The 27,496-nt window shown below is 47.4% G+C and overlaps 2 long non-coding RNA genes across 3 annotated transcripts; one reads left to right on the top strand and one right to left on the bottom strand.

The window, feature by feature from the left end:
* Positions 1 to 26,083, top strand: LOC130537067 (uncharacterized). Of its 2 annotated transcripts, XR_008953548.1 has the most exons (5): positions 1 to 316; positions 9,039 to 9,089; positions 21,229 to 21,329; positions 22,904 to 23,079; positions 23,152 to 26,083. It is a non-coding gene; the product is annotated as an uncharacterized LOC130537067 (long non-coding RNA). The 2 variants fall into 2 exon arrangements; XR_008953547.1 differs by lacking the exons at positions 1 to 316; positions 9,039 to 9,089 and having other exon boundaries at positions 20,316 to 21,329.
* On the bottom strand, positions 16,928 to 20,337 carry LOC130537068 (uncharacterized). Its single transcript, XR_008953549.1, has 2 exons — positions 19,234 to 20,337; positions 16,928 to 18,792 (listed from the first exon to the last, which is right to left on the bottom strand). It is a non-coding gene; the product is annotated as an uncharacterized LOC130537068 (long non-coding RNA).
* Positions 26,084 to 27,496: the final 1,413 nt, after the last annotated feature.

Raw genomic sequence — 27,496 nt, 5'->3', positions numbered from 1 at the left:
ACAACATTGTGCTCTAAGCTGTCTATTCGCTAGGACTCAGCATGCACCTGTGTTTCTCCAGTCCCTGGACACTCTCATTCCAAAGGGCTGTTTATCAGTGCTGCCATGCCAGCAGCTCGCACAGGCAGTCAGCAGGAGGCGAGCAGAGCAGGACCTGCCACCCTCAAAATAACCAAAATCTAGAGAGCAGCAGTAGCAACAACAACAACAACTCTGTGGAGAGTTTCTGCCTCCATCTTGAAGCGAAAGAAATGAGAGGAACAAGCTTGGCCGGCTGGAATAAAGGACTGACCCGAGCAGACTGCTGTGCAGAAGGGTAAGTTCCTCTGAAACAGCTGAAGTTTCCTCAGCGTTTCACTTAGAACAAAGTTTCATCTCTGCTGAAGAACTGTGGAGAAGTCCAGCAGCCAATGCAGGATGAGTCTATCTATCTATCTATCTATCTATCTATCTATCTATCTATCTATCTATCTATCTATCTATCTATCTATCTATCTATCTATCTATCTATCTATCTATCTATCTATCTGATCTGTCTGTGTGTGTGTGGGGGGGGGGGGCTCGGGGGGTGTGTGGGGGTGTAACTATGTTCATTAGTTCATGTGTGTCTGCTTGGCTCAACATAAAACATCTAATCAGAGCGTCGGCTCTCGTTACCCTCAAGAACGGCGCCCTCTGCTGCAAATACGCGCGTGCTGAAGCTACGCCGGGCATCAAGCTAGGACTGAAGCAGGCTAGGTGATCGTCCCCGTGTTCTGTGATGCAGGTAGCGTTGTCTGTCTCGCCCCTGGGGACCGCCGCCTGCATGTGCACGCCATGAATTAATGAGGGAGGTGCGCGGCTGGTGGTTGTGACCCACTGGAGCCCACGAGGAGGGAAACAGAGGTGGATTTTAGAACACAGCAACACACTTGGGCACTTCGTTGTTTCGACTAAAGAAGGCCCCTGCTGGGATTTTCACTCATGCTTTTGGTGTTTCTGATCATTTGTCGTCCTTCGCTGGTTTTGTTGGCCACGAGTGAGCTTGTAAATGCTTCCCGGAGATGTACCACGGTGGCTTTAATCACCTCCAGTTGGGTTCACGGGTCGTATACATGTAAAAGGTGAAACACCTGCAGATATGAGATAAGAGTGTCGCTAAAATAATTCAGTATGTGAGAGGTTATAATGGGAAACGGTTGGTGGGGGAAGAATGCACTGATGTTCAAAAACAAGCTGCTTTCTGTCTGCACTCTGACCCTATCAAGCAGGTGCACAGATGCAGGTAACATTCTTCTGTTGGACAGTTGGACCAGATGAACGACTTGCTGTGGATTATGTGGTTAAGGTGTTCTCTATTTTTAAGGGGCGATTGTTTGACGTTGGACACCGTCTGTATAATTGGCATCTTATTACTCATTCCTTGACCAAACTTTGAAGAAATTGTCCTCAATACCGAACCCCCACCCCCAAAAATGGCCTATTTCTTTTCATTCACATTGCCTGGAGTCTCATTTTATACCATCTCAGATTCAAAATCGCATCAATACGCTTGTTTGTGAGACTGAAGGCATGGCTGCGTCTCCAGAAGCCATGCATGCGTGCGTATATGTTTCCTTTTTCCTGTCGTATGAGGAACACTCTGCCTAAGCTGAAATACTGCAGGACCGGTTTGTTAAATTCTGCATCTCTGTGCCAGGTTGGCTGATTTGAATTCTCTGTGGTTCTCGGGTCTTGTGGTTGTGAGCACTTAGCAGCTGAACGAGAACCAGCTCCACCATCAGGTTCACCATCAAGGTTCATGCCGTCCACACGGAGGAAGACAATTTAATTTAATTTAAGAGCTGCTGGAGCTGATTTTAGGGGTTGAATTAGGACTCAGCAGCATAAAGCTTTATTGTTGTAGAAAGAATTGGAAAGATTCCTTGAGTCAGAACCAATTCTGCAGCAGAACATCCCATCACCTTTGTAGCTCAGGGTGACTGAGATGATCCTTAATGTCTTGTGTGCATGACCATGCTCCAAAAAGTATTAGAATAATACTTTTAGCTTTTATTTTTCCTGCATCTTCACAATATTCCCCGATTAAACTGAAGAACAACGTATCTCAAAGCAACAGCTTCAGTATTTGCATTAATTATATTGCACTGGCTCCTGAGGATGTGGTTGAAATCTGCCTTTGGGTTATTTAAGCTTTAAACAAATTGCTGAAACTAATGACCAAATCATTAGATTAAAAATCAGCCCCTGATCTGTAACAACCTGTTGACATGCTTCAGGAAAGCAGATTAAAATAGCTTTCTTGTTTTTTTATTTTGCCATTTTTCAATCTTCCAGCTAATGAAAGATTTGTCTTCCTCATGTTATGAGACAACCACACAGGAGTCTATAAGAATGCAGCAGGTGTTGCTGAACAAATGCTGATAAATTTCTATTAAAAGCTTTTAAATTCACAACTTTTTCCATGTACAAACGGAGGTAACGTACAGTCAGAGCGGCAAATATCATTTAGCGACCAGTGCTGGGGGTTGTTAAGAAGAGAAAAAACATGTTTCAGGCGCCGCGTGCTTCACATTCTTAGCTGCTGACCTCTATGGAAGAAAAACAACAGCCGTGCTTGAAGTTCTTACCGCCGAGGCCGAAAGGCTGCTGCGCAAAACGAACGTTTAAATTAGTGTGTAGTACCGTGGTGCTGCAGTCGTCTTCCTGCTGTCCAAATGCATTCTGAAACAGTGGCAAAGACATGAAAAACAAGGGGAAAATCTCATCATATTGGACTCCGACGTATTATTGCATAGATGTTATTTTATTTTTATTGGTTTACATGAGCGAAATGTGTAACTGCTGGATATTTACCAGCCTTCTCTTGTGTGTTGAGCTCATCTAAAGTAAAGTTCTCCTCACTCTCCTGTTAGTCTCGGTGGTATTATTCACCGGTCAGTGCACAGTCTTATCAGATTCTCCCAACGTTGCTATAACAACCAGCTACGTTGACAGGCCAGTGGGGTGAGTCCACCAGACAAAACAGCAGAAGTGGCGTAGAGGTGACCCGGCCTCCTCCTGGCTGGGCAGTACCAGGAACCGATCGGCGCCCCTCTGCTTTATGGGACCGTACCACTCTGGGAAGACAGTAGGCAGCGCTTGTCTGAACTTGTTCTCTTCCTCCTCAGGTCAGGCAGCCCCTCGTAAAAGAAATGACTCTCATAAAGCAACGCTGACACCGGTGTGTCTGCCAGACCACACGTTTGCTGTCAGCTGTAAAATACGAGGACCCCGTAGCCCCCTTTCTCCCCTCGGTCTCTGCCCTTTTCAACCCTCCTCATGTCGTCTGCACGAGGATCTTATTGCCAACTTGCACAAGATGGTGGCTTTGAGTGGATTTCATAACCTGGGAGTTTGGGGCTGAAGCTCCACATGAACCGAAGGCTTCAGCCTGATGTGAAACTGGGTCTCTGCTACATTTAAATTGCTTTAAACTAACGTGAATTTAAATAAAGCTACTAAAACAGGGATCGTTCTTCCTCTCAGGGTGCGGCTTGAAGCAGGATAATGTCTCCCCCAAACAACGTTATTGTTCTGCGCACGTTTTGTGCCGCGTTCTTCGGCCTGATCTCTGTCTTCTCCGCAGGAACGCGATTTGTCACATTTAGCAACCTGGCGATTGCTAAACCTGGCTATTCACCAGAAAATGGGACCAAAATAAACACGCTGTGAGGGATTAAGAGCGGGGCAAAGCTTCTAAAATTACAGCTCCCACCCCCAGAACATGTCCAGATGTTCCTGATCCTCCTCAGGTAACACATGTGACAGTACTCTAGCGTGAAGAGGGGGCACGGCTCACGTGGAGGAGCCCTCTGGGTGAGTGGCTTTTGTTCTGATCTCTCTCTCTCTGTGGACTCTGTGCTGAGTACGATGTCTTTTTGGAAGAACCCAAAGCCGGCCCACGCCGCAGTTATCACCATATCCTTCAACACATCGACATGTTCTGTTTCCTCGCGTCCGCCGGCGCCCAAACAAGGCTGGACGAGAGGCTGAACTAGCCCAGCGCCTCCCAGCCTTCGGCCCCATCCACCGTCTGAAGTGTGTTTAGGGCTGAAGGGCCCTCTGTTCCCGTCTAGCGTTGTCAGGATCTGAGAGCCGAGTTTCACGAGATCACAGCGACTTGCCCTTGGTGTGTGTGAATGATGGTGTGTTTGGGTGACGCCATGAACGTGCGCCGCGACGGGGAGCCAGGAAACTGCACGTCCAGATGAGCACCGAGCGGTACTTGTTGACACAGAAGTTCTTTGATATTTTACTCGACTTTCGTCCGATGCGATGATGAAGCAAACATCTGTTCCAGCTGCCAGAAAAAGGCTCGTAGTGATCCGATATCAGCTTTTTCGGACGAGGAAATCAGCTCTCATCAATATTCGCCTTTGTTGCGTCTCAGTTGCAGAAGCTCGAGGATGTTAAATAAGTTTGCTCCTTCTCTTATAAACCAAAGCTCGTCAACACCGCTGCTGAAAATGTTACTGTGACGTTTAATTAGTGATTCGACTGGAGTTTCATTAGCTGTAGGCTAAGGCAAGAAGCTAATATGGGCCAAGGTTTCTCTTTGCTGCAGTATTTCTCTGCATGGCCGTGAAGATCGTACAGTATGGAAACACTTAAATCATTACGTGAGTGCTGATGGTCACCATATGTGAGGGCAGAAAGCAGACACTGGGTTCAATGGTGCCCTTGCTCTCTGCCATTCCATAATGGTGGCTGATTATACCTGCAATTACGGCTCCAACCAATATTCGTGTCTCCGAGCCTTTCACCTTCACGCGACAGCGGCAGGAGCTTGGGGTGACTTGGGAGAGCAATAAAGGATAGTTTTAATAAAACAGGACCGAAAGAGGCGCCAGTTTGTGCTACAGAGTTGGACAATTACTGATTTGAAGTTGTTTAAAACAAATGAGTTTAGCTGCTTTCATAAAGCTATTGGATCTTCCCCATCACCTCGTTCCAAAGCTGAAAAATCGGGGTGGACTCGGGTAGATCGAGCGAGGAAAAGGTTCCCTTCTTTCATTCAGTTTGGTTCACGTTCATGCTGCACCTTTATAAGGGGACCAAACGGCCCCGGACAAAGTCATGCTGATACGACAGCTGCTCCTTTCAGGGCGCTACAAGTGCAGAAGAGGAAGAAAAGAGAACCCGACTCATCAGTTGGCCGGAACCACAAACATAAATCCATCCCCTTCAGCCCACTTTTTCACCACCACTGCAACATATAGTCCTCTGACCTCACTTCCTGTCTTTGGTTCACTTCCTGTCTGTGGCTCACTTTGCACAATCATTTCACCTTTGTGTGTCGACACCGAACTCCTGTTATTTTGAATTCCACGCTGTATTTACATAGTAATATTGTCCATTGTGTGTTAATTTTAGCTGAGCCTTTTTGTAGGTGTCGTCTTATAAAATGATTGTAGAGTCCTGCTTTCAGGCAGGTTTTTTTTTAAAAGCGCCCGAGGTGTTACAGGTCTCTAACTCTCCCACCTAAAGAAGCCTTGTTAATTGCCATATCAGTCCCTCGTTAGCGCGACCAACACCAACATTATGTGACAGACAGTCTGTGCTGCCGTCACAATGAAGCCTGTAGAGATTCATGCGACGTTCGCCGTGATGGAAGAACAACGAAAGGAGCCCTTCCACGGTGGATCCCTTCAGCAGCAGCCGGAGAACCACAGTAATGAGGAAAAGCAAGAATCCACCCCAGAACTTTGGCACGAACACTAAAAACACGCTGCATGTGGAAACTAGTGTAGAACTGCTGGAGAAAAAAGGAAGTCAGCGCTGGGTTTGTGTTGATAGGAGGCCTTCAGGAGTCAGCATTGTTGAATCCTTTTAATGACTTGCTGCTGTAAATCACGTATTCTGTTTTAATAGAAACGGTCAGGTTGGCCCCAGCGCTCTGCTTAAGACTTTTTCCAACCCAAGTATTGAAATTTTCCATCTTGCCCTTTCTCCTCCTTTACACCACCAAACTTCCTCTCTGGCCCTGAACCTTTGAGCGAGTTGAAAATCTGGATGCTTTTCTGTCTTCTAGCATACAGCCGTGAGTTATTGAGGCATCCGTGAGTCCGTGACTGCTGCATGAAGGTCCACAGCTGCTGCGGAGCATTCAGCTGAGCAGCCAACACCCTGCTTTAAAATCCAGTCCTGAATGTAAGAACGCGACCGCAGAAGCAGCAGGGCCACGACCGCGCTACTCCCAAACACACCGCTCGCCGTCCTTTTTGTTCAGAAACCCGAGGAAAAAAAACCTGCAGTTTCTTGGCATATGAGTTGAGTTATTGGTGGCATTTTGATAGAAAAGAGAATTGCCTGGAATTTGTGCTCAATTCACTGCAAACTGTATCAAAAGCCTCTTTATTAGAAAACACTTAACTGCTCGATGCTAGCTGATCCATTCAGTCCATTCGCCTTTGCAGTCGCATTTCTGCCTGTAAATTAACACTTTTGAAAAAAAAAAAAAAATGTGCCCACACAGAGTGTACCAAACTGACAGTAACTGGAAGAGAGAAGGGCCACCTGGTTCCTGTATGTTCCACAGAGTTTTACTTTTAGGGCGAGCCTCGCTACTTAGTTAAACAAAAGGGCCTCCGCGCTGGTCCTCTAGATAAACACACTTTCCTGAGAAAACATGGACACAGTTACACTTTAACCTGCGCGGGGAGGCCGCGGCTACATCCTCCCGGACAGTTTAGGTCAAACCGAGCTGCAGTTCAGACCCACAATGAGAATCATGCACTGTGCATGAAACCACGCTGGCCCAACAAACAATGGAGCCTTTGACGGTGGTAACCAACCCCCCCCCCCGCCTGCAGTACAGTCAGAGCACTGTCTCTCCAGGGCCTGGGTGTCACTCCCCATCTCTCTTGTGCTCCCCTGGAGCTGACCAGCTGGCTTCTAGGCTCTGGGATGTGAGAGCAGTGGGACAGAAGAGCTACAGTCAAAGCTCAGCCCAGATTAGCCCAGCAGAGGGGTCAGCAGCGACTCATCTCCGTCAACTCTGAGACCTGTGTGACAACGTCCGTTTCCTCCGTTTCAGCCGCTCAGCGACAGTTTTGCACTTGACCCAGGCTTGTTTGTAGTTGTTTTATTGCCTTCACCTAAAGAGGCGAGCCTGTGGACCTGACCCCGTTTAGGTTTAGGTATGATCATGGACCAGAAAGATAAAAGTGTTTAGGTTATCTGTGACACTGCGACAGTAAATATAGCCTCCACTGGGTCTTAAGTGTTTGCTTCAGCCATTTTTGCTCTCTTAGGTTTCGACGCGTTAACGTCTTCAATGTCTGAAACAATGAATAAAGGTCTCTTGTCTTCCTGGTGGATATTGAACAAAAAATATGAGCAATAAGTGTTATCTGATGGTGTAGTTATGCAGAGCTGCCACCCCCCACCCCCGGCACAATGGCAGTCGTGTAAACAGACAGCGTTCTGTAGGAATGCTGGACTCCGTGACCTCCCGCCCCGAGTTCTGTTACAGTGCACCGGGTTCAACACAGCCCACCTCATGCTGTGCCTCCCGAAGCTCCGCCTCGGCCGGCCCCTGTCTGAGGCCCCACAGGATGGAAAAAAAAAAACACACCTCTTTCACCGAGCATTTGAGCCTCCTTCACGTCCTCGTACGCGAACACGCACTCAGACAGACAAGTGATCGAGTGTTCTGTTTCTTCGGCTCCTCAGCTGTCAGAGCACTTCTGTTGTTTTAACAGCTTCGTCGGGAACCCTTGAAAGTTGGTCTCAAGTTCTGAGGGCCTCCGGTTTCAAAGTAAACATTTACAAATTTTAGCTTGAGTTCAGTTTATGTGTTTTTCCCCTCAAAAAGTGCAACTCTATAGCATTTCAGCGCTTTAATATTTATACATGTGAAAGTATTGGCCTGCTAAAGTTAAAAATAAACAATGGATGAGCGAGGGGAGAGGCATAGTTCTGAGCTGACACTGCCCTCTGCTGGACGCTCGGAGAAGGAGAGAGGGGGATTTCAAGAAAGAAAGAGTACCGGTACTATAATATATAAGAAAGGGGTTTCAGATTTTACTCTTTACGCGGTAACGCACACGGAACCGCGGGTCTGGGGTGAATCTAAGCTGGAAGTGTGTTAACCAGTTGCATCCCAAACACAGCGCCACCTCCATCTCATGAATAAATCAAGTCAGCAGGTGGAGGATGGGGGAGCGGCTGCTGATTGCAGCGAGGCGCCGAGCGCCGCTCATTATCGCCGGGCCGCACATCACCGCATCAATCACACCTTTGCTGCGCGCCGTCTGAGGCGCGCCCGTGCGCAGAAGCGCGCACGTGCGAACGCGGTTGTCTGAGGAAACGGGGGAAATGTCTGGTGCCATAGCAACCATTGCAGATATCCCACCCTTCTTGAGCAGGAAAGAAAAAAAGGGGGGGAAACAGAAGTGGCAGCAGCAGATTGTCTTAACTTAATGAGATGTGAGGTAGAGAGGTGTCTGTCTGTCTGTCTGTCTGTCTGTCTGTCTGTCTGCCTGCCTGCCTGTCTGCCTGCCTGCCTGTCTGTCTGCCTGTCTGCCTGTCTGTCTGCCTGCCTGCCTGTGTTGTTCATATGAGATTGTTGAACAAAAATGGGGGAACTGGGTGAAAGCACAAATGTATGTGGATGAAAGAAAGAAAGAAAGAAAGAAAGAAGAAAGAAAGAAAGAAAGAAAGAAAGAAGAAAGAAAGAAAGAAAGAAAGAAAGAAAGAAAGAGGGGTGCTCCCGTCTGTCTGAGCCCGGGAGCTGGGACATTTGCTGCAGTCTGCGTCTCTCTACTGTGACTCCCGTCTGAACCACGTTCTCATATGTAATACTACGATTCTGGCCTATAAACCAGGTTACATAACACTTCGAGCCAAATCCTGACCTCAATCTGTAAAACAGCCACTCATGCGCTGATGGGAAATTTCACAAAGTATGTGGAGCACCCAAATGTAACAGCGCGTCTGTGTGATGATTGGAACGGCTTCGTGCGGCCCTTAAATCTGCTAAATCTGACCAATCTGTTATTGTCTCTGCCGTATAGGTGGATGTGAGTGTCTGCGCAGGAGGGAGAGCAGCGGTTGTGTCCCCGTCGGTGAGTTTACGCTCTTATTTTCTGCATGTGGAGGTCACGGCCACTGGTGTCACCATTTCTCTGCCAACGGCGGCGTGTTGTGACAATTCATGGCCATTTCACCTCAGTGTGACACCGCGAGTCACATTCTGTGTGTCAGACCCAGTACGGTTTTGTCTGTGTGGTGTGAGAGCTATTTATGTCCTCTTGGAGTTGTCAGTCTTCTGAGCTAGCTGCAGTACGCTTTCGTGCGCTGCTGGGAGGTCGGGCTGCAGCGTTGACCCAGATGCAGGTTCGCTGCTCCACATGTATAGAACCATCGTTATCACGGACAAGCGAGGGCCATCCAGAACACCCTGAGGCTGTTAGCTGGAACGCCTTCCGCCTTTGTTGAAATATATTGTGCGTATTCTCCTCTCAGAGGAGGAGGAGCGGCACGTCGATCAACCTGCATGAAGCTAACTGCCGTTTGCGGCTAATCACTTTTTCGCCGGTGTCTGCCCCAGTCGTGACCGGATGAGAGGCAGGAACGCACCCTGGACAGGTCACCGGGGTTCCTGTTCTCGCTTTTGGCCTGTGGGAGGAAACCTGGAGTACACCCACCCAGGCAGGGGCAGAACAAGCCCCGCGCCCCCGCTTTAAGGCAAATACATGTAATTAAAGAGCCACCGCTCATTCTGAATTCCGTCTCCTTTCAGTTGAAACTTGCCATTGCCCCTCAGCTCACCTTCATCTGAGGAACACAGTCATGTGGTTGTCTGGGTAATAAATATGGACGACGTGGCGGTTCGTTCTTACAAGGTCAGTGGAACAGCAATCAATGCCTTATAGGGATAAGAGGAAGATTAGAATTTTCACGTGAAAGGGGGGAGCGCTCTTACTGTTAGTTAATGAAGCCGTACTTCTCCAGATGACCCATGAAGGACATTTACTTTCCACTTCAACCGCCCAGTTGTTCCGTACAGCGCAGTGGCGGCCACCCCTGGGACGTGACGGGTGATCTCCGCCGCCGATGCAGCGGGGAGGCCGTTGTCGTCCACCCTGACGCCTCGCTGTTTCTGTAGTAAACACATCATTCAAAGGCATTTCCTGTACAGCGGAGGCGTCAGCGGTTATGTTTTTGCGTTTTCCGACGGCGATGTGCGGTCGGTCGAGCCTCTTTTGTGTGTTAAATTTAACCTGCTTTGTATGTGCCTCTGCTGGAAAACTGGTAATCTTCCCCCCTGTCAGTGGCAGCATGGTGCGCCTGTGAGGGAACAGTAAATCCAGGCTACACCCTGGGGCTGCGCGATAAAAACTATTTTTACAAAAGCACCAGAAATCTCAATTTATTTGTTCTCACAAGGGTATCAAAGGTAAGAAAGTGAAGAGAATGTTGAATAATGAAGCGGTTTAGCGCGTTGGATCTAATATCTGCCGTCCATATGTGAGGAAACAAGTTCGTTTGGAGCAAAAAAACCACCAGTATCAGTATTTTTTGCTGTTAGAAAAATGAGTTCTCTGATTTTCTTTATTGCTGAGAAAAAAATGCAATGCTGTTGCGTTGGTAGGGTTTTTGAAAACAAGGAATTGTGCTGCTGAGAAGGCATCCAAATCTCTGGGATTCTTGTTGCTCGTGCTTTACCCGGGCATGACAGGAATGCCTCTCCTCCTTAAGTCACAAGAGCCTGAAAGACCCGCAGAACCGCAACCAACATTCTTCCTGACTGAGGGTGATCGGAGAGGTCAGACCAAACTGTGGGCTGATAACTCAAAAAAGAACTCATCACGTGGAACTTGATGATGAATCACAGAAACATTTTTTCTGTCACTTCCTCCCTTCCGGCGGTTCCAGCGGCCCTGCCGGCTGGTGGCCGTTCCCAGCTCCTGTGGTCGCCCACTTTCAGATCAGGACACGTCACTTTATTGATTTGAATCTTTAAATCTCAGCCTTTTTCTTCTGACCGTTCCTCATTTAAGGGATCGGTGTGTAACGACGTAGAACCATTCAGGAAATACCCTGCAGACCTCTCCACGCTGTGTCTGACCCTTCCTCACAGCTCCCGCCGTGACTCATCGGGGATTGTGTGTGTCGCGTTTCCTGTGTTGTGTTTGCGCGCGTGTCGGAAAGACGGGAACAGCATCGGGCCGGGCGGGTCTGTGCGTCGCACCCTCGACACTGTGCAAGACGTTGAGTAAGAGATGTGTTTGTGAGGTGTGTGTGTGTGCGTGTGTGTGTGTGTGTGTGTGTGTGTGTGTGTGTGTGTGAGAGAGGATATGATTCAGACCTCCAGAGTTTTGTTGGTGGAGATGTGGTTGGATGTTGTTGTAATGCGCTCACCACAAGTGAAAGTGCAACTGAGTCATCAAACACAGACACAATGAAGATGGAAACCACAGTGATGTCCACACACCCGCGCACACACACACGCGCGCGCGCGTACACGCACGCACACACATGCTTGCACTTCTATCTTCGCGAGGACTCACACACACAATGACCCGTGTGTGTCAACCTCCACGAGATGAAACTCATTTCCACAATTTTTTTTCAACGTGAACACAAATCATGTGGAATTTGATTTGTTTTGATGAAGATAGTTTTGCTCACATCGACCCCAAGTTGACCTTTCAAGCGGTTGGCCCGAACCCGGTGTTTCTGCGCAGAAATGACATTCTGATGCGTAATTACTGCCGTCTTATTCATATTCAGACCGGCTTCCTCCGCCGCTCCAGACATGTCTGACAGTCTCTCATTTTCCACGCCGGCGTGCTTCACTGCTTGTTTATTAAAGTGACTCACTGACACACTTTTGAGGGTGTCCGAAGCCAACAACAGGGACTTTTCAGAGGTGACAGGCGTGGCCCCAGACTGCTAACGCCACAAAGATGCCGCGTCCGTGACATCACTGCCAGGGCTTTGAAACGCTGTTATTTATGAACATGGCTGCTTGAAGACTTGTGGGGCGCCGCTGCTAGATCCATCGGGGTCCAGCCGATTCGCCCGCATGTGTGGACCACTCACGTTTTCATGATATTTTCATCTGTCGCGTTGGAGCGGCCAGATAACACGCGACTTCTGACGCTCTCATAGCAACGACAATAGATAATTACACCGTCGCGTGCACCGAATTGTGGCAGCGCGACAGCGTCCCAAAAATAAGACTTGAACATACGACCTAAAATTGAATCGCAGTTGAAGCATGCCATTCACGCAGATGGAGGGGCCTCTTCCTCATATGCTCGGCCTGGTTGCCGCATTGCCTGCAGAGGTCCCGAAAACCACGGCCATGCAGAACACTGCACATCCTCACAAAAACCTGGACCCGGTCTAATTTATCTTGACAAAGCCGACAGTGTTCATTCAGTAGAATTTAGCTGGTGAGAGCTGAGCCTCACATACAGTATTTCTGCGTTTCCTTGATGTGTCGAGCACTTTTAGACGCCTTTAGGTGTCTTTGTCATTGACATATGGGTGTTTGGTTTCGGTTGGATGCTGTTTGTCACGAATATTTGTTGGTAAAATGCTCAGAGCCCTTTAACTATGACGGATTCTGGTTTCCGCGTGACATATTTGACCAATTACAGTCACAATTCTAGTCGCCTTCCGGTCCTGCCCTTAAAACCTTACGCAGCAGAAACTGCAGATATATGTTAGATTGGAGGCACTTATTTAGGAGGTAAATTAGTCCTAAAGTTAAAAGGAAACTATGTTTGTTAGGCAGTTCCAGGAGTTGTGGAGATTTACTGCCCTCACCAGAACCTTAGCTGGTGTTAATGAGTTACAAGAAACGGAAAACTCGCTATTTACTTAATTTACAACATGTGTGGTTATATCCTTCCACTAGTTTTCTTGTGGTCTTTTAAGGTTTGCCTTTCAACTCTTTAGTGAAAATGCCCCAAAAGTGAGGGGAAAAACCTATCACACACCCTTTACACACGTAAGTTTTCAGCTTTGAGAGTGAAAATGCCTCATGGACGCTGGTTTAGGTGCTTGAAAGGTCCCAGTTAAATGTTGCTGTCCCCCATACTGAGCCATCTTGGTGTATTTGTGCATATAATGGAGCCAGAATTTAAAACTGCTGTACATTTGAACAGAGACAAGGTGGGTTATCAGCTCACTGACGTCTATATGTTAGTGCGGCTTTCCCGTAGCCAAGCTCTGTCCAGGGAATTAGAAACCCTGAGAAATTGTTAATCACTACAGTCATTCACATTCCACATAGACTCTGCCCAGGACTTCTATGAGCTGGGAATGGGGCAAGGTGGGGAGGGGGAGCTGCGACAGTGCTATTGGATCCAATGGTCTTTAATTAGAGAGAGAGCTTGGCAGGGACTGATGAGGAGAAAGGCTCTCAGGATGTGAGTCCAAGGTGAGAGAGTTCACACACAAAACACTGGCTTTTCATCACCACATGACTCACTTAGATGGTGTGTAAAGTTTGATGTGTGTATGTGAATGTGTGTGCGTGTGTGTTCATGTGTGTATGCGTGTGTGCGCTTCTTACCTCACTGCTCAGGCATTCCTGTAGAGAAAGTGGTGTGAAGAGAAAGAATGGCTCTCACAGTGTGGGCATTCATGGATCTGCCCCCGTGGGCCAGTCCGGGCTCCACTGTTCACAGACAAAGCCTCTCCATCGGGACCCAGACACACTCACTCAGAAGAGAGGAACACAGGAGAGGGGGAGACAAGGTGAAAAGGGGAGAGAAAGTGGAGAAGGGGCAAGAGGGGGCCAGTATGAGAAGGTCTATGTCGCTCGCACTCGCCCAAAAACGCAGGTGCAAATGGTTTGATCTCTTAAAAAAAAACACCACCCCAAAAAAAAACCCCCGGATGTCAGAGTTCTGGTTAAAAACTGTAAGTTTTAGTGTCATAAAAGGAGCAAATGTTACTTTTATCTGCAGAGTCATCCATAACGGACGTCAGTATTGGACGACACTGGCACGGGCTGCACTCACCGCCACCTTTATCTGTTCTCTCTCCCAGTGAAGTCCATAAATCTCTCAGACTGTTCTCCTGGGGAACAAGCTCCTCCCTCTCCTTTTTATCAGCCAATCCCTTCCCTCTCTTATAGAACTTTTTGCTCCCCCTTGTCCTAAGCCAGCAGATTAAGCTCTCAGGATTCCAGTTTCTTCCACTTGGCCGTCCTGTCACAGCTCCCCTTGCCTGGCCCCTTTGCTTGATCGGGTAGCCTGGTTCACTGTGTCCTTAAACAACCCGTGTGCATGTACAGGAAAGGGGCCCCAAAGTGGGGAAGCCCATCTCTCCAAACCTTAATGTTTTTGGAGAAAGAGACTCAGACTGGAAATAATGAGCAAGAAACCTGCGCATTCTAAAGATTCACTTTTATTCTGCCTCTTCTGTGAGTCTAGCTGCCCCCCCCCCCCCCCCCCCCCCCCCGTTTGATAACCTGGGCCATGACCAGGATGTACGAAATGCTCCAATTCAACCAGTTTTATACCCCAGACAAAGGCCGGTCGTGCTGTCTGTCTGCTTTGACTGAATACTATTTTATTTTTTTGCATAGTTCTAGCAAAAAAAATTCCTAAAAATATGTTACACAAAACTAAAATCTCTTTCATAACATCACCCCCGACCTCACTTGTTATTTTTTTTAAAGATAGAAAATCTGTTATCAAATATCTTATTGACATGACTTTCTTTGCTTATTAAGAGATTGTTGTTATGACAATGATGTCAATTAATAAATGTCTGTAGCTTTACCTTCACAAGCGGTGGTAGATGTCAGTCGTAACGGGTTGTACAGATGCCATTGAAATAATAAAAGTTTTGTTGCAGCCTCCTGCTGCACAACCACCTGAAAATCTCAGTATGAATCCATTCAGAACTCGCTCACAGTTGCGAGCAGCAGTTAAATGCTTTGGAGCTGATTTGTCTTTATCTTTCAACACAAATGTGAAAAAGGACCAATTTATTAGTTAAAATCCATCAAGGTCTGTTACGGTGCGATATTGGTCTTACTGGTACTGGACAGTAATCGTATAATTAGGCTAGTTAGAAAGAATGCTAATCTTGCACAAAGTGTGTGTTGTTTTTGGGTTTAAAATGCTAAACCTTAGCATAATTGCCTTATTTCCACTTCTTCCTATTTGTTTATAGTTTGATTCCAGGTAAAAGCCCAGACCTGCAGACACATAGAAGCTCAGTTGAACACAATATCAGGGTTTTTGTTTGGATTAATAGAATCTGAGGAACGTCCTGGTGCGATTAAAAATGTGTCTCGACTACATTCAACAGCTACATTCAAGCTACATTTCTGTAAAGCTGAACAAAAGCTGAACGAAGAACTAAGAAAGGGTACAGCGAAGCTCCGACACATTCCAACATGATCACAAAAGCGGGACGTTGCATTTCTTCCGTGCGAGGGACCTTCATTCGTCCTGTCTGTCACCTGTACTTTTGTTCTGTTGTCTAATGTCTAACACCTCTCACATGTTCACTTTGGTTGTCGTCACGGCGATCTTATTAACTACGTCTCCTTGAGGTTACAATTAGAAATTGTCCGGACTTTGCAGTCGTTTATCTGTAGTGTTCCTTGTGCTTTTTAACGAGGAGTTCGGCTTTCAGCACTTGTGTGAATGTTGGACTCCTCTGGTTCCTCTCAAAAGTCTGCGTGTGTCATTAAACGACCTTGTTAGAGGCAGGCAAAGAAAGATTTCCCTGATGTGCGCAGAAAAACATATTTTCTGCTCTTCGCACTTTTAATTGCTCATGAATAGACGGCCCCAGCAGACACACTGCTTCGTGACCCGGTCTGACTACTCATCCCCTCAAATCTCTGGTGACCCAAAGGCCGCGACCTTGGCATCTGCCATCCACAGAAGAAGAAGCAAGACTGCTGCGTCACACCTAGACAGATGTCTCAGCGCGTCCCCCGCCCGACCGCTCCCTGCCAATGAGTCGCATTATGAGTCACCGTACGCGGCTGTTCTCTGTCGTGAAAGTGAAATCAGGAGTAGCGCAGTCTTGGAAACTCCCTGGAAGGATCCTTCCTCTGAGCCCAATCACCTGACACAGAGCCGGTGAGCTGGTGCTGCAGGTAGTGGCGCTGCAGTACGATAAATCCACAACGCTGCGGGGGAGGTTTGAGAAGAAATGCAGACCGATGTTCTTCTGAGCACAATTAATCAAAACCATTTTATTTTATTCTATTTTTTTTTAAAAAACAGCATATTTGCCGAATATTTGCCGTCTACCTGAACCCGATGGATCGCGCTGGGTTATTGCTGGTTTCCAGCACAGACAGTATTATGAAGCGTCCTTTGTGCACGTTCTTGAAGAGACATACGCTGTAAATATTCAAGGCAAAACCTTGGACTTGAATTATTCACACTATAAAGGAAGTAGGACTTATTATAGTCCCAGGAACCACTGAACTCCAGTGAATGGGACGGGGTCACCCCAGTCACCGTCAGCCAGATTAGCCCCATATGTATTTGTATGTTGCATCCATAGAAGCACGGGCCATCGCCGATCTTTGACTTTCAAGCTAGCGATTTCCTGACGAACAAACATCATCCTTGAACTGTCTCCAGAATGAAATGGGGACCCCCCCCCCTTCCCACCCCACATAGGGCCCATGTTTTATAGCCCTCTCCTTTGTGTCAAGTCCGATGGCTTCTGATTTATGTTTATTATTTCCATCTTAAACACTCCTTCACCTCATTAGAAACCCACAAATGCACCATCTCCCTGTGTCTCGCGGGTCTTCCTGAAATAAACCTCTTATTATGCTAATGTCGCCGGTGCCAAATGCAAAAGTACCACAGTAGCTGAAAGTGTATTTTGGTTTACTTTTACACGAGCGCGGTTGCTGCCTAATATCGTTATTGATCAATCACCACAGCGTGCACATCTGTTCCCCTCACATGTGTTTAATAAAAAGGGGGATTTCATTTTTTCGCTTCATCGCAGCTCCAAATGTTCCTATTTAGCGCGCACACTTTAAAGACAAATATCAGATTTGATGGTGCGGTGGTGTTGTGTGCGCCGGTGCTTGCGAGCGGAGTTTGATGCGATGCAAAGGGAAGCCGCCTTTTCTCGTTCCTTCCTGTGTGCTCCGAAAGCTCCTCTGCTGCAGACTGTCTGGGGTGCAGAGATGGTGGCTGGGGTGGGGTGTGGGGGGTGGCGGGCATCGTAGCGGACGTGGCGGCAGGCCAGAATCAATTGGCAGTGTAATTAGATGGCTTTGTGCCAGGTAACCATGGAGCTACCCTCTTTGCCTGTCTACCAGTGTAGAGTTTAAAATTAAACTGAATGAATGAGGGAGAGAGCGAGGAGGGGAGAGAGGGCAGGGAAATAAGGGTCTGAGTGGAGGGTGACAGAAAGAGGGAAACGGCAGGAGAGGCAGGCTTGCTGATGAGGAACTGGAGGTTGTTTCCAAGCACTGCTGGGAAATTGACCTCGAGTCTTAATTTCAGAGCAACTGACAGCGCAGAATGTAGGACTTGTGTTCGTGCCCGTCCAGATGATTTTAGCGCGCGTTTTCCAACGTCCACACCGAACCGTTGGCGTCCCACACCCACACTCGCCCCCCAGTCGTGGAGGAACGCGCGCACGTCCAGTCACGACTGCCGTCTTTCCTCCTTTCTTGTTTTGTCCTTGTGCCACCTACAGTGCGCACAGTTTTGGATGAAATCACGCACATCTCAATTTGAACAGGAATTTTTTCAGTCGTTTTTTTTAACCGTTAGCGAGCGGAGATGCGTCGGCAAAGCGGACCTGGGTGAAGTTAAAGGTTTATCTCAGAGATGCTTCTGCTCTGAGTCCAGGAACTGGTCCCAAAAAGGACAAAGCCACATTATTAGGGCCTGCAGATTTCTACCATTTTCAAACAGGCCTGTCCTCCTGTGAACTTGACCAGGAAGAAGGGTAATTAGCGCAAGGGGAGAGTATTTGTGCGTCCCACCGCGGCAGTTTATCAGCCCAACGCTGGTGTGTTTTCTTGAATGAGGATTTTCAGGCCATTACTTTTCCTTCTCTGTTTGTTTGTACTGTTAAAAGCATGTTCAGCACATGGTCTCATGCACAGCCACTCAATGCTGAAATGGCTGAGTGCACAGGATGAGAGAGAGAGAGAGAGGAGACGAGACGTGGGCCAAGATGTCTGTGGTGTGGATTAATGGGGAGGACTGGAGAGAGGGTGCCGCAGTCGTGCGTGAGCAGAATATTTGATAGGGGAAGCCAGAGGAGGGAACAGCGAGGGACAAGCAACTGCAAGAGATCAAGCCGGAGGTAAAACATTCAGGAAGGCGCATCAGACCGAACGATAGCGTGGTCGTAAACATGGCCGCCGTCCTGGGTCTCTGCTGAAGTTGTGCCGTCTGGTGGCGTCGTGGCACTGTGGCCATAGGAGTCTATAGGAGGCCTCGGGGACAGCTGGACAAATAAAAGTGGGTGGAAAACAAAAAAGTCAAAGATAAATGTTTACGCAGCCACTTCAAGTCTCCTTGGAACATCTTTGCACCTGTTTCCACCTCAGAAATGGGTCTTTTCTGCCTTTTCTGTGTGCAGCAGGAAGATCTATTGTCCTTTACCCTCCTTTAGGCTGTGGAATAGCAGCGTTTTACCAGCCTGGGCTGACCAGTGCAGACTCAGACAGGTCTGTCCAGTCTACCCAGTATCTTGTTATCAAATATACTTTTAAATCCATGCATTTTCACCCAGGCATGGGCGGTATCCTCCCGCTGGGGAGATCACCGCCGCACAGAAGCGGTGACAAGTCTGAAACGCACAAATGAAACACGTAAAACACAAAGAATGCTGCATTGTGCCCGTGTACGGAGCGACCACCTCGCTGGTCACACGTCCTGCTTCATTATACCCCCTCCTTCACTGAGGATCTGTTCGAAAACCCAAGTGCAGCCCTCCGACACTTACTGTAAATCCTTTAACACTCGTGAATCCCAAACGTTTGCAAAGCTAGTGTGCTGGACAGGTATTATTCTCCCGGACTTTTGGAATTTATTTTAAAGGCACATATTTTCCTGGTATATTAATTTGATGTCGGCGTATGTAGCTGTGCCGTGTATAGAGAACCGACATTTACATAGAATTCAATTTAGAATGCTTCATTTTTAAGCTACAAGAGACATCTTTCTCAATAATAAAAGGAGTTGGGCACGGGCTCTTTCGATGATTATTCACGATTTATTTTTTGCTAACCTTGTTTGCCCTCGTAGAGACCAGTCTTGTACTGGGAACAGAGGCTGCAGAGAGGGTTGCGGTGCACGAGCGCTGGGCTTTTTGTCCAATCTGCTGGCATTTGTCCGTCATCGCTGCAGTTAACTGAGACTTTAATGTTGGTGAAGGGTCCTCCAGCTCTGGTCCTATTCACTGTAACTGCTGCTCTGAACTCTGCAGGAGCTGTTGTATCAAGGTGCCCGCTTTCGCAGAAGTTGCTCACAGGGAAACATCCAGGTTTTCATTATTCATGTTCAGATAGTAGCTTGTTAACTCTGTTGCTCCATCTGTTCTTCTGTCTGCGTTCCTTTTTATTCTTTCTAATATTGTTCTGAAGCAGTCTGTGAACATTTTCCCCTCGTTAGAGGCAAACAGGGGAAAACAACTGTACGAAGTTGATTTTTAAATGGCAAAAAACGGAACAAAACTCCAACTAATCATTACTACGATATATTTCAACCCGAGGTAGCTTTGGTATGTTTGCCCATATTATCTTAATGTTGACATTGACTTTGAAGGTCACCCTCAAAAATCCGCAGTTACGCCCCCAAAAGACTCACGTGGCGCCCCGCCGGCCAATCGGAGCCCACCAACGACGAGACAGAAATTTCCATTTTCCAAGGAGAACTCTGTGGTGTGGAAAAACAAGAAAAATCCGTGTGTGGACCTCAGTCAAAGTGCAAACATCAGATTGCAGCTGTAGAGCCAGATCTACCGCGTGCACTGGTTGATATCACCAGATCGGACTCGCTTCTGCATTTAGCACCCTCAGGAGGCGTTAGTAAAGATAGAATGTTAGCAGGATGACACAGTAATATGGACTACGCCGTCCCAATGTGGGAGCCGCAGCCGGCTGGCTGCCTTCCCCCGGCACACTGGCCCAGTAGAGTCGCTGGTGCACTGACAACACAGCTGTATGTCATTCGTCCACACCGAGAGCCGGCTGATGGGACAAAGGGTATTATTGAAGAGGAGAAAACGAGGGGAGAGATGCCCGCTGAATCGCCCAGCCCTCCCCTGAGCAGGACGGAGAACACGGCTCTTCCTCTCTGCTCCGAGCTGCTTTCCCCCGGCCCTCAGCCATTTTGGAGAGAGGGAAAAAGTAGCTGCTTTCTCTCTCCCTCTCTCACTACGTGGCATAGCTCTGAGAAGGCTTCGGCTGCAGTGTTTTAGCAGCAGAGAAGACACATTTCGCAGATCGCACTCGGGACATCATGTATTTGCAGAGCAAATATTTCAGGCACGGCAAAAAAAACCAAACAAATCTTTTGACTTTTTAAGAATTGGGGTTTTTTTTGTCTTTTTTTTCCCCATAATTTTGCTGCTGCACTCTAACACGCGCCGTGACCTTTTCTTCTCTAACTTGTGCTCCAGTTTTGTTTGTCTGCTCAAGTTAAGTCTTCGTTTTATGCAACAGAATGTAAGACAAAGGAATATGTCCAAATTTTGGCAACACCAGGAAGAGACAGAGCCGCAGCCAAAGATCCTGCTGTGATCCAAAAAAAAAAAAAAAGAGAGAGAAACCAAGCAGAATGAAGCACAAAAAAACACCACCCTTTCCTTTGCTTGGTCACAAATTCCACTTTTTTTCTGTAGCCAGCTTTGCTCTGCAACTCCTCCTTACCGCATTCAACCTTTTGCCTTTTCTCTCTTGCCGTAGCTCTTTTTTTAAGGCGATGTGAGGTTTTTATTTCCCAGAAAATGGGCACTGGACAACGGGTTAGGAGGGTGCAACAGGGAGACAAGAAGGGGATGTTATTTTTTTCCCCCCACTTTCTTGTGATTTGTCATTATAAAAATACTTTTATTGGGACCGAATCGCTGTTTCTAGCAGCTTTTTAGTCTTTTGTGTCTTTTAAGGGTGTGTTCGGACCAAAACTTGTTTAAAAATATGCGGTTTTGAGGAGATTTTACATCTTATCTGACTTATAAATTATCGCTGTAGATTTTTAATGAGTCGTTTATTTGCTTTTACAGGTTTCTGGATTCGCTGAAGCTCTGGCCTGTACTAGTTTGAAGCCTGACTACCACTGCTCTCCAAGGGTGTCTGACCATCAGTTCCAGTAGGTGCCCTCCTGGTATGTTAGAGACGCTTTCCTTTTTTTAAAATGTCCAACTTTTTTCTTTAGAACAGTTTTAATGGGCGCTGTGTTAGGTGTGGCGGTCTGCTCATTATTCTGCTGACAGTCAATGTAGGCAGCAAGTCCCCTCAATATGTTTTTATTTTCAATAGCAGGATTTTATTTTCGACTTTTCTTTTGGAAAATGCAACTGCGGCCACGTTTCGCAATTTCCAGGACAATGTTCAAGGTTGTAGTCAGATTTTATTAAAAGCAAATATTCTCATACGTTATCATAAAAGTAGACTAAAAATGACTAAAAATGCCTACTGATTGTGCTATTTAAAGCCGAACTGCACCCTCCTATTTTAAAAGAATCAATTAAGTCCGACGTATTATACTGATATTTTAAAATTTAAAAGTCCGCCTATTAAACGACGTAAAATATTTTTTAATCTTAAATATAACTGGCCACATTCATACACAAGATGCAACCCGCAAACAAGACAATCCTTTTTCCCCCCCATTGTTGTAAACAAAATCGTTAATTTGGTGTCCTATAAAGTTATATTTGATGTCAAATATCTTTGATGGCGATTCACCTTCTCGTGGTGGGTTTAGTACTTTCTTTTTCGCTGCGTTCTTGCACAGCTGCTGTTAAAATTTTATTTGAACGTAGCACGAACACCGTTCCTCGTCCAAGTGTTTCGGGGTTTCAAGCTAACGCCCGCTGCCACAAACCCGTAGATCCGAACTTGTGGTGACTGGCCGCACAAGCTCGTATCTATAGGTATGTGTCCGCCAGGCAAACGCAGCACCTCATCAAAACCAAGCCACCAAATAAAGATATGAGACATTTGGAATGCCACGCTTTCTTCTCCTGTGCTCCAATGACTAATAACAGCTCTGTCAAGACACTCCCTCCCAAACTTAGCCCACGTGTCTGCTCTTTACGCAATTACCCCACCCATAGTAGGTGGGATGGGCGCTTTGATACCTCAGGCTGAATGGAGACATTGCATCAAAGCAGCAGGGCTACTAGATATTCTTTTATGTATTGTTGTCCAGGAAACAGGAAACAGGCATTATTCTAGCGCGATCCACAGCGAATGTTAGCGTAGCCTTGCCGATTCTGTCCAGCCCGCCAGCGCCGCGGTCCGTTCGTGGTCCTTGGTGTTCCGCAGGTTGAGGTAGTAGGTTGTATAGTTGAGAGTGACACCACAGGAGATGACTGTACAGCCTCCTAGCTTTCCCTGAGGAAACACGGCACGCACAGGCTCAGGACGCCGCCGGACTCACGTGGAGCATCTGCAGACGATGGTTTGGGTGTGAACGTGTTGCCTTTGTGTCAGGCTAGCCTCATGGCTGACTCCAACATACGTGTTTTTAAATATATATATATTTCAAACGACTGTAGCGTTATTGGTGTATTAGCTAAAGGGTTTGAGGAGAAAGAGATAAATAGATGAATCTATTCCATGCCACTAAATACTAACACTGTGTAGCCACAGGGGGAAGAACACAGTCTTGGCAGCCATTAATGCACAGAGTTCAATTTCACTTAACCAAAATGATATATTTCCTCTGTGCAGCTATGCGGTAAAGACACTGCTGTGATCAAAAAGCCAGAAACAACTTTAACTGCTTCGAGACAAGAAAGCCGCAGACCTCAGAAATCATCTGTGTCCCTGACAGCTTTGTAAAATAGAATGATTTATTCTCTTACTCCAGGCACATTGAAATGAATTCGCCCGCCGCCAAAAGCGAGGTGAATTCTTATTTTTTTTCCGCTTCTATAGAGGAGCCTAAAAACATTCCCTAAACCAAATTTAATTTACAGATGTGTCGAAGATGAAGGCTTTCGGAGCGAAAATAACAGAAGGCCGAACCTTTAAAGAACTACGGTCCAGTTGCAGTGCTTCTTTTGTGCAGTGTGAACTCAGCAGGGTCTGAGGAGCGAGCACTGACAGTGGAGGGTATTCCTGCAGTGAGAGAGTCGAAGCACATGGAGTGATCTGATGATGAAAGACTGTTTCCACTTAAACTCTCTGCTCTCTGTCCCAAGGCCATTGGGTTCGATGGAGGTGGAGTAAGGAGTTCTGTGGGCCAGAATAAAGCGGGGGCCCCGAGTATGGGGAGGATTCTGCAGTATGAAAGAGCAAATCAGTTACAGTAGATACCACACGCGGCTGCCTCCTGCACCCTGCGCCTCACTTTTGCAGTTTAAAGCAGCGTTATGGCGTCGGGGTGGTGTAAACCATTTCAGTGAGGTCATATTTACTGCGTTCACCATAGTGATCTCCAAACACACAAACGTGCACGCACGCGCGTGCGTTTTCCTCCATGCGGGGGTCTGAGAGCCGACCCAAGGGTTTTTATAGATGCCTCAGCCGAACGTCGGATGTGCACGGAGGTGTCGGGGGGTCTCTGGAGAGGAAATGGGAATACAGAAAGGACACTGTGTGAACCGGAGATTATGAGGGCACGCACCGCGCCGGAGTGCACGTGGTGCCCTAGCATACTGCAGCATGTGATGCTTATGATACAGGGCGACTCATGCTTTACAAAAGCGCTGCATCAAGATAACAACAGATAAACAGCAGCGAGACGTTTGTTTATGGTTGGGGGGGTCAGACAAAGAAAAGGAGGTGATTATATTGGACCACACAGGCCAGTCCCCCCCTGTCACTGATCTCAACCTGTTGCGTTGTCCGTCACATGAACCCTTGTCCGGTAATTCCCCATATCGCTCCATTTGCCTTCTTTTCTTCAGTGTCTTGTCTCCTGGAGATTTTGTTCCCAAGAATGTGTTTGTTCGCCGCAGCACTCGGGACGTAGAGAAAACGTCTCCGGAGACGAAACGCAGGCTGAGATCTTAGATTTACCACCGCAGGACCTGAAATGACTTTAGTTTTTGGGGTTGCACCTTTATTTTTGTTTCAAAGTTCAAAAATCTGTCAGGTTTTGTGTGTGTGTGTGTGTGTGTGTGTGTGTGTGTGTGTGTGTGTGTGTGTGCATCAACATGGTTTTTGTTGTAATCTTAATGTTTTATAACCATTTTATTCTGCTTCATTACTTTTGGACTGTAATATACTAATTAACTATTAATTACCTCAGTATTAACTGAGTACTGTAGTACTGTAACTAATCCACTGTAATAACTATTAATAGCAACTTGTGCTGGTTTACAAATTTTAGTTTGGTGGACAAACAAAGAACATTATTATTTAAGTGTTCAGGTTGATTTCCAGTTCACAATAGAAACACCTGCTGGTTTTTCTGGACTTCCGCTCCATCGTCACATGACCTGAATGTAACGTGTCATTATTTTATGTGTTGTTTATGAACCAACCGCTCATTTAATACGTTGGTCGTGCACTCCTGTATTAAAAAGGTGTAATTAATGCTCCTAGCTGTAATCACTTTCCTGGTTGGGAACTGGCTCTTTGTTGCCTTTAAAGTTGGAAGTGGATGAGAATTCCATGCAGCAACAGTGGCTGAAGGCCTTTGATATCTCCATTCAACCATGTAAATCAGTTTCACCACAGGGATTTAACCTCTTAAAACTATCTAAAGTAGGAAACTCGCTATTAAACACGCGCCTCGCGCTAGTATTCTGATAAACCCTGGCTAAGCCGATACCTATACGTTATATGTAATCATTGATCAGTTGGCTTTTGTTGGCTCCTACGTCTGTTTGTGGGTGTGAATGCTTCAGCTAGACCCCGGAGAGGAGCTGAGAGGACCGCCCGTGCTGCTGCCAACAGTTTTCTGTTTCTGCATCATATTTGTAGTGGGTGTGTCTGAACTGCCTGTTTGAGTTTTATTTGGCAAAGCGGTTGATTTAACACTTCTGAGGGTTTTCCCCATCGCAAGCGTGTTTGATCGGTCGTGCCGGGCTTCGGCTATCTGAGAAATGGACTTTAGATTCGCACCGCGGTGATCTGACATCCGTCGAATGTAGATTTACCTGTAGCATCGGGAGAGGAGACTATGTGGGGGTAATAAACGCTGACGCCAACACAGGACAAGCGAGCTGCTTTTTATGTTTGGATTAGCTTAGCTTATCCTCATGCAGCACTTGTGGGTCCTCTGATGTGCCCTCCAGACCTCATTACTCTCCTGGATCATTTCCCCACATCTTCACACTGGAGGATCTCCGAGCCTTTAAGAACTGGTGGCTGTTGTTCACTCGTGACTCGTGACTCATCTCGGGTGGTGTCAACATCTGCCCGACTTCTGCATCTCTATTTTTGTGTAAATGTCATCCGTAGGTGGCCCGGGGACTTTTTCTGAAGGCACTGACTGTTGATTTGTCTTCCTGGCTGCGAAGGCTGTAGCTTAGCATCAGCATTAGCGCCACTGGTGATGGTGGTTTCCTTCATGCTTCGCTCCCGGTGTTGGTCTGTCCTGTATTTTATTGTAAGTGGGAGAACTGGGAGAAGTGGCGAGGATTGGAGGTTTAATATGCCTATCACAACCCCCCCAGAAAGCCTCACAGAGTTTGCGTAAAGTTTGCCCACATCTATTCTGCACTCCAGCCCACCCCACCCCCCCTTTCTCTTTCAGTCTTGTCCCTCCCTTTCTCTCCCTGAAACTCACGCTGTAATACTCAGTCACTCTTACAGACGGAGGGAGAGAGAGACAGCAACAGAATACCGGACTTGTCGAGCGGCGAAGGATTTCCCCCCCTTTCTTCTTTTTATTTTTTTTTAATTTTTATGAAAAGGAGCTTGAAAAGAGACACTGTAAGATAAAAATGTGATTCCAGATCTTTGCCTGTCTGTCTGTTTCCTGGTCCTCCGTGTCTTTGTTGCCTTTCTCACTTTTACTTTCCTCTCTACCTTTGCTTATCTGCCCTTGCGCGCGTACAGCGGGGGCATTTGCTCCCCGCGAGTTCAGCTGTGGTGGGGTGGGGGGGTGGATGAAGAGACGTTATTTTCCCCGTTAGCTGCTCAGCGTCGGTGCTGCGTGTGTGACGGGCGGACGGGTGGCCGGCTACGGTCTCTCTGCCCCGGGGAGCCGAGCCTCTCTGCCCCGGGGAGCCGAGCCTGCGATCCGTGAAGCGTGCGAGGCAGAGGCGGGAGGGGACGAGAGGCACCGACGGAAAGAAAGGTGTGATCCGGCCAGAGCCGGACTCAGAGAGGAGACCCTGGGACACGGATGGAGCCAACGCAGAGGCAGACAGACAGACAGGCAGGCAGACAGGCAGACAGACAGACGCGAGCAATAAGTTAGATACTAGTGTCACATGGAGACAGAGGGCCGGGCAGCAACAGGCGTTACACACATTTTCCTATTATTCACCGCTCTAGCTAATTTGGGCCGACTGTCTGTGTGTTTTCATCATCCATAACTGCCATTTTATTTAAGGGTGCCTTATTGTGGACACGTGTGCAGCCTGTCGTCTTTATTTTCTCAGGGATTATTTGTGTCTCTGTGTGTGTCTGTGTGTGTGTGTGTGTCTGTGTGTGTGTGTGTGTGTCCTAACCTCCCCTGATGTGACTCTTCTTCAGCTTTTTGCCGGCTGCCTGTGTCTGGCTCTGATTGTGTTCCTGCTCCTCTGTTCTGGTAAGCCTACAGCAGTGGAGGGATCTCCTCTTTCTGGTGTGTCTCCCCCCCCCACCCCCCCTGCTTCTTATTGCGTTCTTGTAATTGTCATTTTGAAAAGCAATTCTGTAAAATCCCTGCCTCTTTCTTCCATAGTTGCTGATTTCACTGGGTGGGCATCTTTTTTTTTCCTTTGCCCGTTTCAACCCTTTAACCTCCCACCTGCCCTTCCTCTCCTTCTCTTTCTCTGCCCTCCGTCTCTCTCTCCTCTCGCTCGCTCTCCTCTCTCTGTGGCTGCACATGGTATAGTCTTGCATGTCTGAGCAGCAGACGGCTAGACAGCGGCAATCTGCTACAAGAGCCTCGTGTGCTAGTCCGAATAATCCATTGCACAAAGCCTGATCGAGCTGCACTAAAACCTCCACTTTTCTCTACAGCTTTCTTTTTTTACCCCCCTGCAGATCTGTTATTTCAGTAAGGTCCGGCCACGTCCTCCCTTCCGCTGTCCTCCCGTTAGCCTGACTGGCGTAGACGCACAGAGAATACTGCGGCAGCCACCTCAGTCGGCAGGGTGAGTGCTCTCTCCGTCTCTCCCTCCTTTCATCTCGTCTCACAACCCTCCCAGCCTATACCGC

The sequence above is a fragment of the Takifugu flavidus genome, chromosome 14 (genome assembly GCF_003711565.1).
Source record: "Takifugu flavidus isolate HTHZ2018 chromosome 14, ASM371156v2, whole genome shotgun sequence".
Classification (NCBI taxonomy): Eukaryota; Metazoa; Chordata; class Actinopteri; order Tetraodontiformes; family Tetraodontidae; genus Takifugu; species Takifugu flavidus.
This window is presented reverse-complemented; position numbering and strand designations above follow the sequence as displayed.